Genomic DNA, 14462 nt, shown 5'->3' on the forward strand with positions numbered 1-14462 from the left:
CTTGTTGTGGTTTTCACATGCCTCTGTAATATGATCTTTAGAAACGTCTTTAGAAACGAAATACAGCTTCCCCACTTGCTCCAGCACGCATGCACACAGAGCGCAGACTGGCTATTCTCCGTCTGTAGGCTACACTCACGGCTCAGATTCTCTACGCTACGATCGGCTTCCATCATATTCTAAGTCCTCTTCTATATCCTTATAATCTGATAAATATTCAGCCATATTGCACACAATATTCCAGGCACCAACAAGCCGATCGTAGCGTAGAGAATGTGAGCCGTGAGTGTAGCCTACAGACGGAGAATAGCCAGTCTGCGCGCTGTGCGCATGTGTGCTGGAGCAAGTGGGGAAGCTGTATTTTGTTTCTAAAGACGTTTCTAAAGATCATATTACAGAGGCATGTGAAAACCACAACAAGCTCTCGCTCTATGTAAGCACAACTAGCGATTCATAACTACAGATTGATGAAAACAACCATTTTGCGGCAGAAAATAGATTTTTTAGAAGCTGCATCCTCAGTGCCCCGTCCGCCACCATTACATGGATATACTGGCTCGCGCTGGATTTTAAATTTCTTCTACAGGCCTCCGAATTACACCAAAGTTATCTCGGTGAGTCAAACGTCTTATAATATGCTTGTGTATATTATGTCCAGGTTGTCAAAAACGAACATTATCCTTTAATAAAGCCAAAGTGAATTGAAAAGATGGACAGAGACAAAGACAGGGACAGAAAAAGAAAGAAAGGCAGGCGTTCAAACTGGGGTTGAAAACCACAAACACACCTCCAGACCAGAGAAACCGTGGTTCGCTGAAATCAGTGTGATAGACTGTGTCTCCTCTCCCACCTCTACACACATATCTTCCTGTGAGAGCAGGACCAGCAGAGGTGAGAGGGTAGGAGGTCCCTGTCGTCCCGTCGCTGTCAGAGAGGAGCTCTAGAGAGTAGGACTTATCAGACAGAGAAGGTAGTCCATCTGTGTAGGGAACCGCTCTGTAGAAGGAGAACCTCCAGCCTGTAGACGAGTCTTCAACCTCACAGCTCAGAGTCACTGAGTCTCCAGGATTCAGCCACGGGGGAGAGACACTCAGGACAGGCCGGGGACGAGCTGTAAGACATCACAGGCTCTAAACATTTATAACACATAACATCAATGAGAGACTAGCAAAACCTGTTTATAACACATAACATCAATGAGAGACTGGTAAAACCTCTTGTCTTTTGTTGTTACGTACAACAGGCCTATTTCCTGTGCAGTGGGATCTGTCTCATTATTAAACCATGGCAAAATATTCCGAAATATTCAGGAATATTAAATACTACTAAGTTTTGATCACAATTTAACAAACTAGAAAAAACGTACAAGAAAATAAGTGACTTACCTTTAACACTCAGTTTGAGAACAGTGCTCCACTCAGAATCCTGCTTGTTTATTCTGTGTTTACCTCTACACTTGTAGTCACCACTGTGAGACACAAGAGCTTTGCTGATCCTGTATTCCTGACCTCCCCTACTTGGCCTTGTGGAGCGAGTTGTTGACCATTCATAGTCCCAGTCTGTGTCCACTGTCCCCTGTATGTCACACCTGAGGGTGACGCTCTCTCCTGAGAATGTCTGGTTCCAGTTGGGCTGCTGGGTCACAACGGCAAAGGGTCTCGCTGTTCAAACAAACACAGCATGAGGAAACACATTTACATCCTAATGATAACACAATACGGTGCTCTTTGTAAATACAGAACATTTTCATCAAATGCATATGACTGTAAAAACACTATGTGTTTGTCTATCTGCTGCTGGCCAGGCTGCAGAGGCAACAGTCTCTTGTTTCCCGGTACACAACTGCCATTGGAGATATACTGTTGACTTTCGTTGTCTTTTATCATTGTCCTTATTAAGCTCTGCGTTGTGTTTTGATTTCAATAAAAGACGGCCCCCAATCTCACACAATACCACACAGTCCAGTGTCTCTTTTCTCAGGTTCATTCCAAATGAATCTCTTCAACACGGGATTTGGGCGACATCAAAAGCTGTTTATTCCAGAAGGTTTGACATACAAAAGTAGGGACTTTCTGGCAAATCTGCTATTCGAAAATCGCTGGGCAAAAATCGATTTTTCTTCTAAAATCGCATCTCATCATTGCTCGTCTGAGCGACTTTTCCGGCCAATAGGGCCTATCCTATTTCTTCTTATTTTTATTTAGAAATATGAGCATATCGACATGGTCGGGATGGAGACAGGTGCGCAGTCTATTGACGATAAGTCCTGCCGCGGAAAAGACCCTCTCCGAGGGTATGACGTTGCGGGTTCACTCAAGTACACATTCGACAGTTTTGCCGTTAAAACCAAAGAATATTATATTATTAACCTAATAGTTCTTTTAGCAAAATTTCACATTCACAAATCCAAATTTACTAACTCTAAACCCCTGTTCAAAATTCTAGAAAATGTAACCAAACAATACATAAAGACTATTTTTTCCTCCAATAATAAGAAGGCTACGAAGACAGTGAGTTTGTGCACCTTCTTTGATTTGTTTGTGTGAAAGGCTTGATATATGTACCCTGGCTCTTGTATTATTTTTAAATGTGTTTTATTTCATTCTTTGTATTGATTGATTGTTGCTAATTTGTATTGTTTTGTACTGTACATTTTGTACTGTTTTGTACCTTGATTAATAAAGATTTATAAAAAGAAAAAAAAGAAGAAAAAAAAAAGACAGTTTTGCCGTTCCACACCATGGAGGTATAAGGTTCCACACGGACCTTTCGTTGGCTGCGTGAGCCGCTGTCTGTTCCGCTCGAGTCTCCCCTGACCTCACGCGCTGCGTAACGACGCCTACGCATCCTAGGTTAAACTGTCTTCCGCGCGTGCCTTTCTCTCTCGTCTCGCGCTGCAAAAAACAAGGCAACTAGTTTTTTATAAGACAAGACGAACAAACGATTATCAAATTATAAAATCGATTTTTAATAATTTAATGACTATTCGATTTTTCGAAGATCATGTCCCATCCCTATACAAAAGACCATGGCTTAGTCTAATGTACAGTTGACCTCTGTATGCTGTCTGGACTCAAATCAAAGCATCGGAGCTCGAGCAAGGTTCTTATGGTTCGGGTGTCCCCCCCCCCCCCTCGTCTCTTCTCCGATAAGACTGTCTTTCTGGTCTCTTCTGTGGCCTTTTTTGGTCAAGTTAACCTACGCCGCCTTGGCGCTAACCACAACAATTGCTGTTTGGCACAGAGTGTACCAGCCATGGAATGTCATCTTTATCTCATAAGTCTATGGAAGAGGGTCACCATTCCTTACAGAAAGCTCCAGCTACAGCCATACTCAGAGGTCAATCATAATAATTAGGAACAGCTAACAGGATCAGATTAAACCAACATTTCTCTGAAAATCAACCAAATTCATCAATATTCATCAATACAGAGCACCACACGGTTATCAGAGAGACCTACAGAATATGCATTCAATAGTGTTTGTTACGCCGGGTGCAGACTAGAGGATTTTAAGCCCGATTTTAGCTCTGATTCACCCCTCCCGACAATCAGGGGGGGCGTTCCCGAATCAAGGCTTGTCGGAACCGATTATCTGCTCAAATGATCCTGTAGTGTGAGGTGTTTATCGACCTAATCTTAACGTTCCCGACTGATCGGAGGCTCTCCGATTTTGAATCGTAAATATCAAACAATTTAGATATTTATCCTTGGGACAGCGATGGAATGCTGAGCGGAAACCCACAATAGCCAATGAGATCGCATTTCCCTGGAATGAATCGTCACTCTGAAATTGTGTAGTGTGCGGTCCTGCGTCTTGACTGAATAGTGGAGTGTGTGTTCTTACGATTAAAATATTTAAAAATTGGTGTAATGCTAGTTCAGAAAACGTTGACTCACCTCTCACTGTCAGCCAGCTCTCTGGGGACTCTCCAGAGTCTGAGTATTTACACTTGTAGAGGCCTTGGTCTGACTGGGATACTGCAGGGATGCTCATCTCTCCTGAGGTCTCGCTCCTGATCAGCTCACCATCTTTGTAGAAGTCCACGTTGGGGTTTGAGGGGGGTGTTCTGTGTTTGCAGCGAAGAGTCAGAGAGTCTCCCTCCGTGACAGGATGGACAGGGCTCTCCAGAATCACAGGGCCGGCTGGAAAACAGGATCACATGACTATACAGTGACCTATCAGTTGATTTACTGAGGTCATGATAACACACACTGTGCTGTTTCAAAGTCAGTCTCTATCAAACAAAGTGAGAAATTAACAATGAGTGAATAAGGTCGCGTGAACTCACCATGCACTGTGATGTTGACAGCATTACTGAACTCTCCTGAGAGAGATTCACACCAGAACACACCACTGTTCTGTGATTTTAAAGAGCTGATGGTGCAGGTGGATCCTTTTATTGATCCCTGGCTAGATGGACATCCTGGCTCCTCTCTGTCTGAGAACATCTTCAGTTTCCATCCAAACAAGATCCCCTTCAACTCACAGCTCAGAGAGAGAGACTCAGAGGTCAAGTACTGAGACCAGTTGGGGCTCACACTGAGAGAAACTGAAGACTGCAGATCTGGTGGGTGGATGGATGGAAAGAGAAAGAGAAAGAGAGAGAGAGAGAGAGAGAGAGAGAGAGAGAGATAGATAGTTGGATTTGAATGCAGTTGCTTTGGCAATGTGAATAAAGCCAAAGTGAATTGAAAAGATGGACAGAGAGACAAAAGACAGGGATAGAAATAGAAAGAAAGGCAGGCGTTCAAACTGGGGTTGAAAACCACAAACACACCTCCAGACCAGAGAAACCGTGGTTCGCTGAAATCAGTGTGATAGACTGTGTCTCCTCTCCCACCTCTACACACATATCTTCCTGTGAGAGCAGGACCAGCAGAGGTGAGAGGGTAGGAGGTCCCTGTCGTCCCGTCGCTGTCAGAGAGGAGCTCTAGAGAGTAGGACTTATCAGACAGAGAAGGTAGTCCATCTGTGTAGGGAACCGCTCTGTAGAAGGAGAACCTCCAGCCTGTAGACGAGTCTTTAACCTCACAGCTCAGAGTCACTGAGTCTCCAGGATTCAGCCACGGGGGAGAGACACTCAGGACAGGCCGGGGACGAGCTGTAAGACATCACAGGCTCTAAACATTTATAACACATAACATCAATGAGAGACTAGCAAAACCTGTTTATAACACATAACATCAATGAGACTGGCAAAACCTGTTTATAACACATAACATCAATGAGAGACTGGTAAAACCTCTTGTCTTTTGTTGCTACGTACAACAGGCCTATTTCCTGTGCAGTGGGATCTGTCTCATTATTAAACCATGGCAAAATATTCCGAAATATTCAGGAATATTAAATACTACTAAGTTTTGATCACAATTTAACAAACTAGAAAAAACGTACAAGAAAAGAAGTGACTTACCTTTAACACTCAGTTTGAGAACAGTGCTCCACTCAGAATCCTGCTTGTTTATTCTGTGTTTACCTCTACACTTGTAGTCACCACTGTGAGACACAAGAGCTTTGCTGATCCTGTATTCCTGACCTCCCCTGCTTGGCTGTGTGGAGCGAGTTGTTGACCATTCATAGTCCCAGTCTGTGTCCACTGTCCCCTGTATGTCACACCTGAGGGTGACGCTCTCTCCTGAGAATGTCTGGTCCCAGTTGGGCTGCTGGATCACAACGGCATAGGATTTCGCTGTTCAAGCAAACACAGTATGAGGAAATACACATTTACATCCTAATGATGACACAACAAGGTGATCTTTGTAAATACATAACATTTTCATCAAATGCATATGACTGTAAAAACACTATGGGGCGAATTCACTAAAGCGGAATTGCGGACGTTTATTGCACCATTACATTGCGTCTGTTGCTCCAGCTATGTGCTCCGAACTTGAAGTCCTCACGGATGAGGTTCAAAAACATGTCTCACAGCTCTCCGCAAAAAATATCACGGCTGCAGCAAAAAATCATATTTGGGGTTTAATTTACCAATCAGTCAGTGCCATTGGTGTGTGTAAACGCGGAAGACTGCAAACGAAGGTGGAATGATTTGAAAAAACGAACAAAGGAAAAATGGTAATTTTATGTTATCCAAGATGCAGCACGCTACGATGATCTGGCAGACTTTTGGGGGAGTGTATAACATTGCCCCACCGGTACGATCTAGGCATCTAAACGGCTTTTCAGGATTCCAAATGTGCACTCAATCACACCGCGCGTCCTGATGTGAGCCCGGTTGTACGCCGCCTCTCCAACGTTGGAAGGATTACGCACGGGAGTCATCATCCATGGCTGAAGATGATACCTGCCGTCACCTATGATACAAAAGCAAAATAAGTTCAAGACCATTCAAATAAAAAAAATATTTTATATGTTTTTTTAATTTATACCTATATCAGCCGCCAGCCGTTCAATGAACGGCTATAGGGATTGCGCAGTTTCGCGTATAGCCTATTATATGCACAGTTTCGCGCTATGTAGGCTATCATAAATAAGTATTATTCATTGAGGGAGCTTGGACTCGCTGGGGACTGGTGGAGAGACGCATAGTCTACAGAGCCTCCCCAGACGCGACTTCATCCTCCAGTTGGCTGAAGAGCTCTGCGCACTCTGGCGTCCAAGCCCTGCAGTGTCCACAGAAGAATACCCCCCCCCAAAATACCTGCAGGGTGAAGACAAGCTGCAGCAAGAACAGAACTGTCTACCAATGCATGAAGTGCACCAAAGCTGTCTGTGGCAGTTGCACTGCCAAGGTGCAGAGGATGTGTGCGAAGTGTATTTGAGCTGCCGCCTCAACCGCGCGTAAGAGCAGAGCGCATCAACTCGTGTATAGCCTACAACTATTAGCCCATAGCCAATAAAACGGCTTATTGTTTTATTCATATATCAACTAGATAATTATAAATTTTAGTAGATAATTATTAAACATCAAAGTTCTATGCTGCATCTGTAATCACAAGACGTACAGTATAGGCCTACCCTACCGTAAAAAGCGATGCATTCTCATATATTAACTTAGATAATTATTAATTAGATAATTATTATGTATCTACGTTCTATGCTGCATCTGTACAGTAGGCTACTGTTTTATTTGGATCCTTGACCAAAATGCTGTTCTTGTAGCCGTTTCATTGATTTTTTTTCCTTTTGTGAAGTGTAGGCTACAGTATAATGTACTATTCTTGTTAAAGTGCGAAGATAACATTTTGTTGTGTTATTTTATTGCCATACAGTCATTTTGTGAGTAGTATGAAAGGACAACATTAAGCCTTGAGTTGTACAGTACAATCCTAAGACCGTATACCGTAAAAGAATATGCGTTCTTACGGTACGTCCATTGAACGGCTACTGGCCGATAAAGGTAGGCTATATAGTGAGCCGTGGTGGTTCTAGTGTTAAATCAAATAGTGACATTCTTCTTCTAAATATTCTCTCACGAACAACATGCCTGGCATTGCGATGTCTTCGCCTCGAAACAATCACTGCTGCCATGATCAGTGGAAAGGCTGGCCATTACACCCCTCGCTCTTAAATACCACCACGTCTCTGAAAACGGAATTAATTTCACTTTAACTGCGTTAAGCAATTGGCGCTGATCTTTGTGAATTGGGCGTATTTTGCAAAAATGTTCATTTGCATAGAAAGAGGAACATTGTCCGCCCATATTACCTAATTTAAATATCAGCTAATAACACCGGCGCAGAGAAACGCTATGACGAAGGCAACGCAGTTAACACCGTATATCACCCTTTGCGAGGGCTTTGTCAATAGCAAAGGTCATTTTTGACTTATTTGCACAGGTTTTGCGTCAGGAAAAGCTGCGCAATCCTTTAGTGAATTCGCCCCTACTGTATGTGTTTGTCTGTCTGCTGCTGGCCAGGCTGCAGGGTCAACAGAGCATCTTGTTTCCCTGGACACAACCACAAGCAACACTCTGTTAGAGTGCTAGACTCACGGTCTGTTTAGACTCACCAGTAACATTGATGAGGACGGGGCTGCTGTACTGGGTGTAGTAGACTGGGTCTCCTCTCCCCCCTCTACACCAGAACTGACCCCCCTCTGACTCAGTGGCAGGAGTGAAAGTGAAGGTTGAAGAATAAGACGTGGCCCTGGGTTCAGAGTCTTTGGTGTGTCTGTACCAGTAAAACCTCCACACAGAGGAACCTCCCACAGCGCAGGTCAGAGTCACTTCCTCTCCTGTATAGATGTCTGTCTTGTCTGAACGAAGCGTGGCCATTGGCTGATTCTCTGTGTCATGTGAGAGAGAATAAACTCATTTCTTGAATTTGAAACTGGGTGACATTTTCCTGTTTGTAACTAAATGTTAGTTGATACATCAGGAGGAGGCCCTTAGCAAGAAGACTTGTGGAACACTACAATGATACTGATTTCATTTGGAAACAAAGAATACAGTACTGTATATATACTGTATTTGGTACTATGTAACACTATCAAACATGCAAAACCAATTGAATTGTCACCCACCTTTTACAGAGACAGAGATGGTGTTGCTTGGCTGTGATGTCAGAGGTCGGGACCCTCTCTTCCCTGTACACTGGTACACTCCTCTATCAGAAGAGTCAGCTGGACTGATGGTGAGAGAGGTTCCAGCTACACGGTATCTACCAGACTGGAGCACTGGTGTCTCTGTGTTGTCTTTGAACCACTTGTAGGTCCAGTCTGAGCCAGACTCTACTGAACAGCTCAGAGTGACGGTCTCTCCAGGGTAGACAGGGTTTGGTCTCACAGTCAGGGCAGCTTCAGGCAGAGCTGTGAAAAACAGACATTATCATACATTATCATCAATGTCATAACATGTTCATTATCGTCAATGTCATCTGGTGAATTGTGTCAAGCTCTGTGTGCACATTTTTACTATCTCCAGTAATATAGCTGTATATATCTATATACACATTACTCTGCTAATGTAGACATGGGTTTACTATCCAAATAACTCTGCTACTATAAACATGAGTGTTGTGGGTCCCCAGCCTGCCTCACCCACACAGCCTCATCAGCCCTCTACCCCCACACCTGTTCACCCCTCTACCCCCGCACCTGTTCACCCCTCTACCCCTCCACCTGTTCACCCCTCTACCCCCACACCTGTTCACCCCTCTACCCCCGCACCTGTTCACCCCTCTACCCCCACACCTGTTCACCCCTCTACCCCCGCACCTGTTCACCCCTCTACCCCCCCACCTGTTCACCCTCTACCCCCACACCTGTTCACCCTCTACCCCCGCACCTGTTCACCCCTCTACCCCCGCACCTGTTCACCCCTCTACCCCCGCACCTGTTCACCCCTCTACCCCCACACCTGTTCACCCTCTACCCCCTCACCTGTTCACCCCTCTACCCCCTCACCTGTTCACCCTCTACCCCCTCACCTGTTCACCCTCTACCCCCTCACCTGTTCACCCCTCTACCCCCTCACCTGTTTAGCCCTCCACCTCTGCACGCTCTCTGAGAGCGTTGGCTAGGCGACGACCCAGCCGGTCCCCATCTGCAATCAACGCAGCTGATGCTGATTAGCACCCGGCTATAAGACCCTGCCAGACCTGCTGCTCGTCGCCAGAACGTAGCCAAATGTACCCGGTGCAAGCTCTGTTTCAACGCCTTAGTATTGAAGTATCCCCTGAGCCTTGTCTTACCCCGTCTGTCTTTTTGGTTTTTCCTCCTAGTGTCCCACGGACCCTCTCCCGCGTCTCCACGGCCTCCGCTCCTCGTGTCTCCCTGGATCCCTGTCTCTCCCGCGTCTCCACGGACCCTGCTCCTCGTGTCTCCCTGGATCCCTGCCTCTCCCGCGTCTCCACGGCCCCCGCTCCTCGTGTCTCCCTGGATCCCTGCCTCTCCCGCGTCTCCACGGCCCCGCTCCTCGTGTCTCCCTGGATCCCTGTCTCTCCCGCGTCTCTACGGCCCCTTCCGTCCCCGGAACCCCTGAGCGCCCCCCCTTGCCCCTGGACCCCACGGACTGACTTCCAGGTGCGACCCTCGCCTCTCGGACTCCCCTTTTTGGATCTCGGATTTGGACATTGTTTTCGGCGCACGCACATCTTACAACACCTGCCTGCCATCTCCTTTTGCACAGAGTTAACAAAACACATAGCCTACACGCCCCACACATAGTTAGACACAGACCCCATATTCAAGCCCACCAGTGCATCACACACTCTCCCGCATACCCCTTTTCCGCAAAAATACTACGCCCTCGGGCTGAACGGTTCCTGCCTGTCCTCTGCTGCCTTCTTGGTTCCCCCCAGTCGTACCGCACAACAAGTAGTACTCCTCTCCGGGCTACCCACCGGCCCCCACCAGTGAAGATCATGTGTCTCTATTCCACTTTGGCTGAGTTCGGTGCTACCACATTAGTTATAAAAGGGTGCCTGTACCTTTAAGAGAGGCTGCACATGCACACAAATTCAAAAAAAGCAACAGCTGCCACCACTCTAATCCCAACTGACACTCTGATCCTAGACATGGTCCGCTTCAGACAGCTCTATTGCGAAAACTATAAATGTTACAGCTTATATATTGACACCATAGGAATCCTGAGAACTTGCAGAACATTTCTATGTATAATATGTCTGTATAGCTTAAAGACTGTAGGCATGGCGACAAGCTAGAAAAAGGAGCAGCTCAAAAGTTAGTGCGGCACCATATGTTTCAATTGGGGAGCGCAGTTGCCGAACAAATCGTCACACCTCAAAAACGGTAAGTCACACAGCTTAGATACTTACATTGTATGAATCAGCACAGTTGTGTGAAAATTTCAATATATAATATGTGTAGGAGCTGTTAAAATTGTAGGTATAACGACAAGTTAGAAAAAGGGTAAAAAATGAAAAATTAACAGCTCAAAGGTTAGAGTGCGGTGCCATACGTTTCAATGGGGAGCGAAGTTGCCGAACAAATCGTCATACAGCGAAAACACAGATCCTTAGACACACACTTAGATACTTACATTGTACGAATCAGCACAGTTGCGTGAACATGTTGATATATAATGTGTGTGAGCTGTCAAAACTGTAGGAGTGCCAGCAGTTTACAAAATGTGTGAATATTTTCAAAGCAACTGCTGCCACCACTCTAAAAACATAAAGTTACTGAACATTCCAAAAGCAGTTTCAAGCAGTTTCAATGGGACAAAAAATAGTTTTAAAAGTTAAATTACTAAAAAACTATAAAATATATCAAAAATCTGAATGGTTCCCTGAAACAGCTAAACATCATGAACATTTTAATGTTTGAATGAAGTTTCTAGCACAAAGTATGAAGAAATAGTTAAGGTTCAAAAAAGTGGGGAGAACTAGAATAATAATAAGAAAGAAAGAAAGAAATAGTGGGAATATCACTAGCTTCTACAAGCTAGCCCACCTAATAATACCAATAATAATACCAATAATAACAATAATAATTATGATTATTATAATAATACTCACCATACACATTAAGATATATCTTTTCACTGGCAGATGAAGATGTGGGTCTGGATGTTTTCTCTCCGCTACACCCGTAGTCACCCTGGTCAGAAGAGTCAGCTGGACTGATGGTCAGGGTGTCTCCAGCTACACGGTATCTACCAGACTGGAGCACTGGTATCTCTGAGTTGTCTTTGAACCACCTGTAGGTCCAGTCTGAGCCAGACTCTACTGAACAGCTCAGAGTGACGGTCTCTCCAGGGTAGACAGAGGTTGGTCTCACAGCCAGGGCAGCTTCAGGCAGAGCTGTGGAAAACAGATGAATCAAACTACAATAACCAGACATTTACATAGAATTCAATTTGTCAGGGCCATGGAGACTAAATCAAATTCCTGCTTCATGATCAATAACATACCGTAGAAACACTAAGTAAAGCATAACAATAGAACTGTAATGTGAGTTATCGTGAACTCCAAAAGGCAGGAGGTTCAGAAGTTCTAGTTGCTGTAATTGTCGCCCACCTTTTACAGAGACAGAGATGGTGTTGCTTGGCTGTGATGTCAGAGGTCGGGACCCTCTCTTCCCTGTACACTGGTACACTCCTCTATCAGAAGAGTCAACTGGACTGATGGTGAGAGAGGCTCCAGCTACACGGTATCTACCAGACTGGAGCACTGGTATCTCTATGTTGTCTTTGAACCACCTGTAGGTCCAGTCTGAGCCAGACTCTACTAAACAGCTCAGAGTGACGGTCTCTCCAGGGTAGACAGAGGTTGGTCTCACAGTCAGGGCAGCTTTAGGCAGAGCTGTGGAAAACAGACATTATCATCAATGTCATAACATGTTATTATCAGAGATTATCATCAATGGGGACAACCAGGAGAAGCTGATCAGAGGACCTGAGGGACCTTGAAGGAGCATAGGGTTCCAGCAGTTCTGAGAGGTAGATGGGTGCCAAGCCATTTAGGCACTTAAAAGTAAACAGCAAGATTTTAAAATCAGTCCTAAAACGCACAGGAAGCCAGTGGAGCGAAGCCAGTACCGGGGTAATGTGCTCTTGCTTACGTGTACCAGTTAGCAGATGAGCGGCAGCGCTCTGGACTAACTGCAGGCGAGAGAGAGAGGCCTGACTGACACCAACATACAAAGCATTGCAGTAATCGAGACGAGAAGTCATAAAAGCATGTATTACATGTTCAAAAACACAGCGTGATAAAAAAGGTTTGAACTTGGACAGCCTCCTGAGCTGGAAAAGACTCTTTCCTACTACGGCATTAATTTGTTTGTCCATCTTTAGGTCACAGTCAATTTTCAGCCCTAAATTAGTGGCAGTTGGCTTCACAAAATGTTTAAAAGGGCCTAGATCAGCAGGAGGAAACACATGGGCATTGCTGGGACCAAACACCATGACTTCGGTTTTACTGTCATTAAAACATAAAAAGTTTAAAGCTAACCATGCTTTGACATCTTCCAGGCATGCCAACAACAGTTTTAAAGAGTCAGGGTTGTTTTGTTTCAATAATAATAATAATAATAATACTCACCATACACATGAAAATATCTCTTTTCACTGGCAGATGAAGATGTGGGTCTGGATGTTTTCTCTCCGCTACACCCGTAGTAACCCCGGCCAGAAGTGTCAGCTGGACTGATGGTCAGGGTGTCTCCAGCTACACGGTATCTACCAGACTGGAGCACTGGTATCTCTGAGTTGTCTTTGAACCACCTGTAGGTCCAGTCTGAGCCAGACTCTACTGAACAGCTCAGAGTGACGGTCTCTCCAGGGTAGACAGAGGTTGGTCTCACAGTCAGGGTAGCTTTAGGCAGATCTGTGGAAAAAAGAGATGAATCAAACTACAATAACCAGACATTTACATATAATTCAGTGTGTCAGAGCCATGGAGACTAAATCAAATTCCTGCTTCATGATCATTAACATACCGTAGATACACTAAGTAAAGCATAACAATAGAACTGTAATGTGAGTTATCGTGAACTCCAAAAGGCAGGAGGTTCAGAAGTTCTAGTTGCTGTAATTGTCGCCCACCTTTTACAGAGACAGAGATGGTGTTGCTTGGCTGTGATGTCTGAGGTCGGGACCCTCTCTTCCCTGTACACTGGTACACTCCTCTATCAGAAGAGTCAGCTGGACTGATGGTCAGGGTGTCTCCAGCTACACGGTATCTACCAGACTGGAGCACTGGTTTCTTTGCGTTGTCTTTGAACCACTTGTAGGTCCAGCCTGAGCCAGACTCTACTGAACAGCTCAGAGTGACGGTCTCTCCAGGGTAGAAAGGGTTTGGTCTCACAGTCAGGGCAGCTTCAGGCAGAGCTGTGGAAAACAGAGATGAATCAAACTAAAATGAACAGATATTTACATATAATTCCAATTCTTATGTCCAGATGTCTTGCACTGTCAGCTTATCAGTATCAGCCATGGAGACTGAATCCATTTCCTGTTGCAGGAGGTTCAGAAAGTCTAGTTGCTGATGTGTTACTGTGCTGTCAGTAGTAACTCACCTATAGTAGTTATGACATGTTCACCACTGCGGTATTCAAAACTGGGTCGACTTCCTATATATCCAACACAGCTGTACCGGACTGTACCATTAGTCAGACTGAAGGAGATGGTTTTCCCTTTCTCATAGCCACGAGGGTAATTGTATCCGTACCACCAGTAGCTCCAGTCTTCATGCTGTGATATGTCACACAGCAGAGAGACTGTGTCTCCAGGGTAGAGAGGACCAGCAGGACCAGAGATCTGTCTCACTGTCACTGTGGGCGGAGCTGAGGAGACATGAGAAACATGAATATAACAACAGTTATCATCACTGCTGTTATGAATACGTTTCAGTAAATATCAAGACCTACTGTAGGGTTAGTCTGGCTCACTTCACATATACACAGTGGGATAATCAATCATACCGAATATGAGCACATAGTTTGGACTACATTCTTTCTAATGTCTTACCATTCACAACAAGATGAACTGAATCACTGGTGACTGAGGATATGGATCTGGACTGTATCTCTCCTTT

This window comes from Borostomias antarcticus, assembly GCF_949987555.1.
Source record: "Borostomias antarcticus genome assembly, chromosome: 17".
NCBI classification, from domain to species: Eukaryota; Metazoa; Chordata; class Actinopteri; order Stomiiformes; family Stomiidae; genus Borostomias; species Borostomias antarcticus.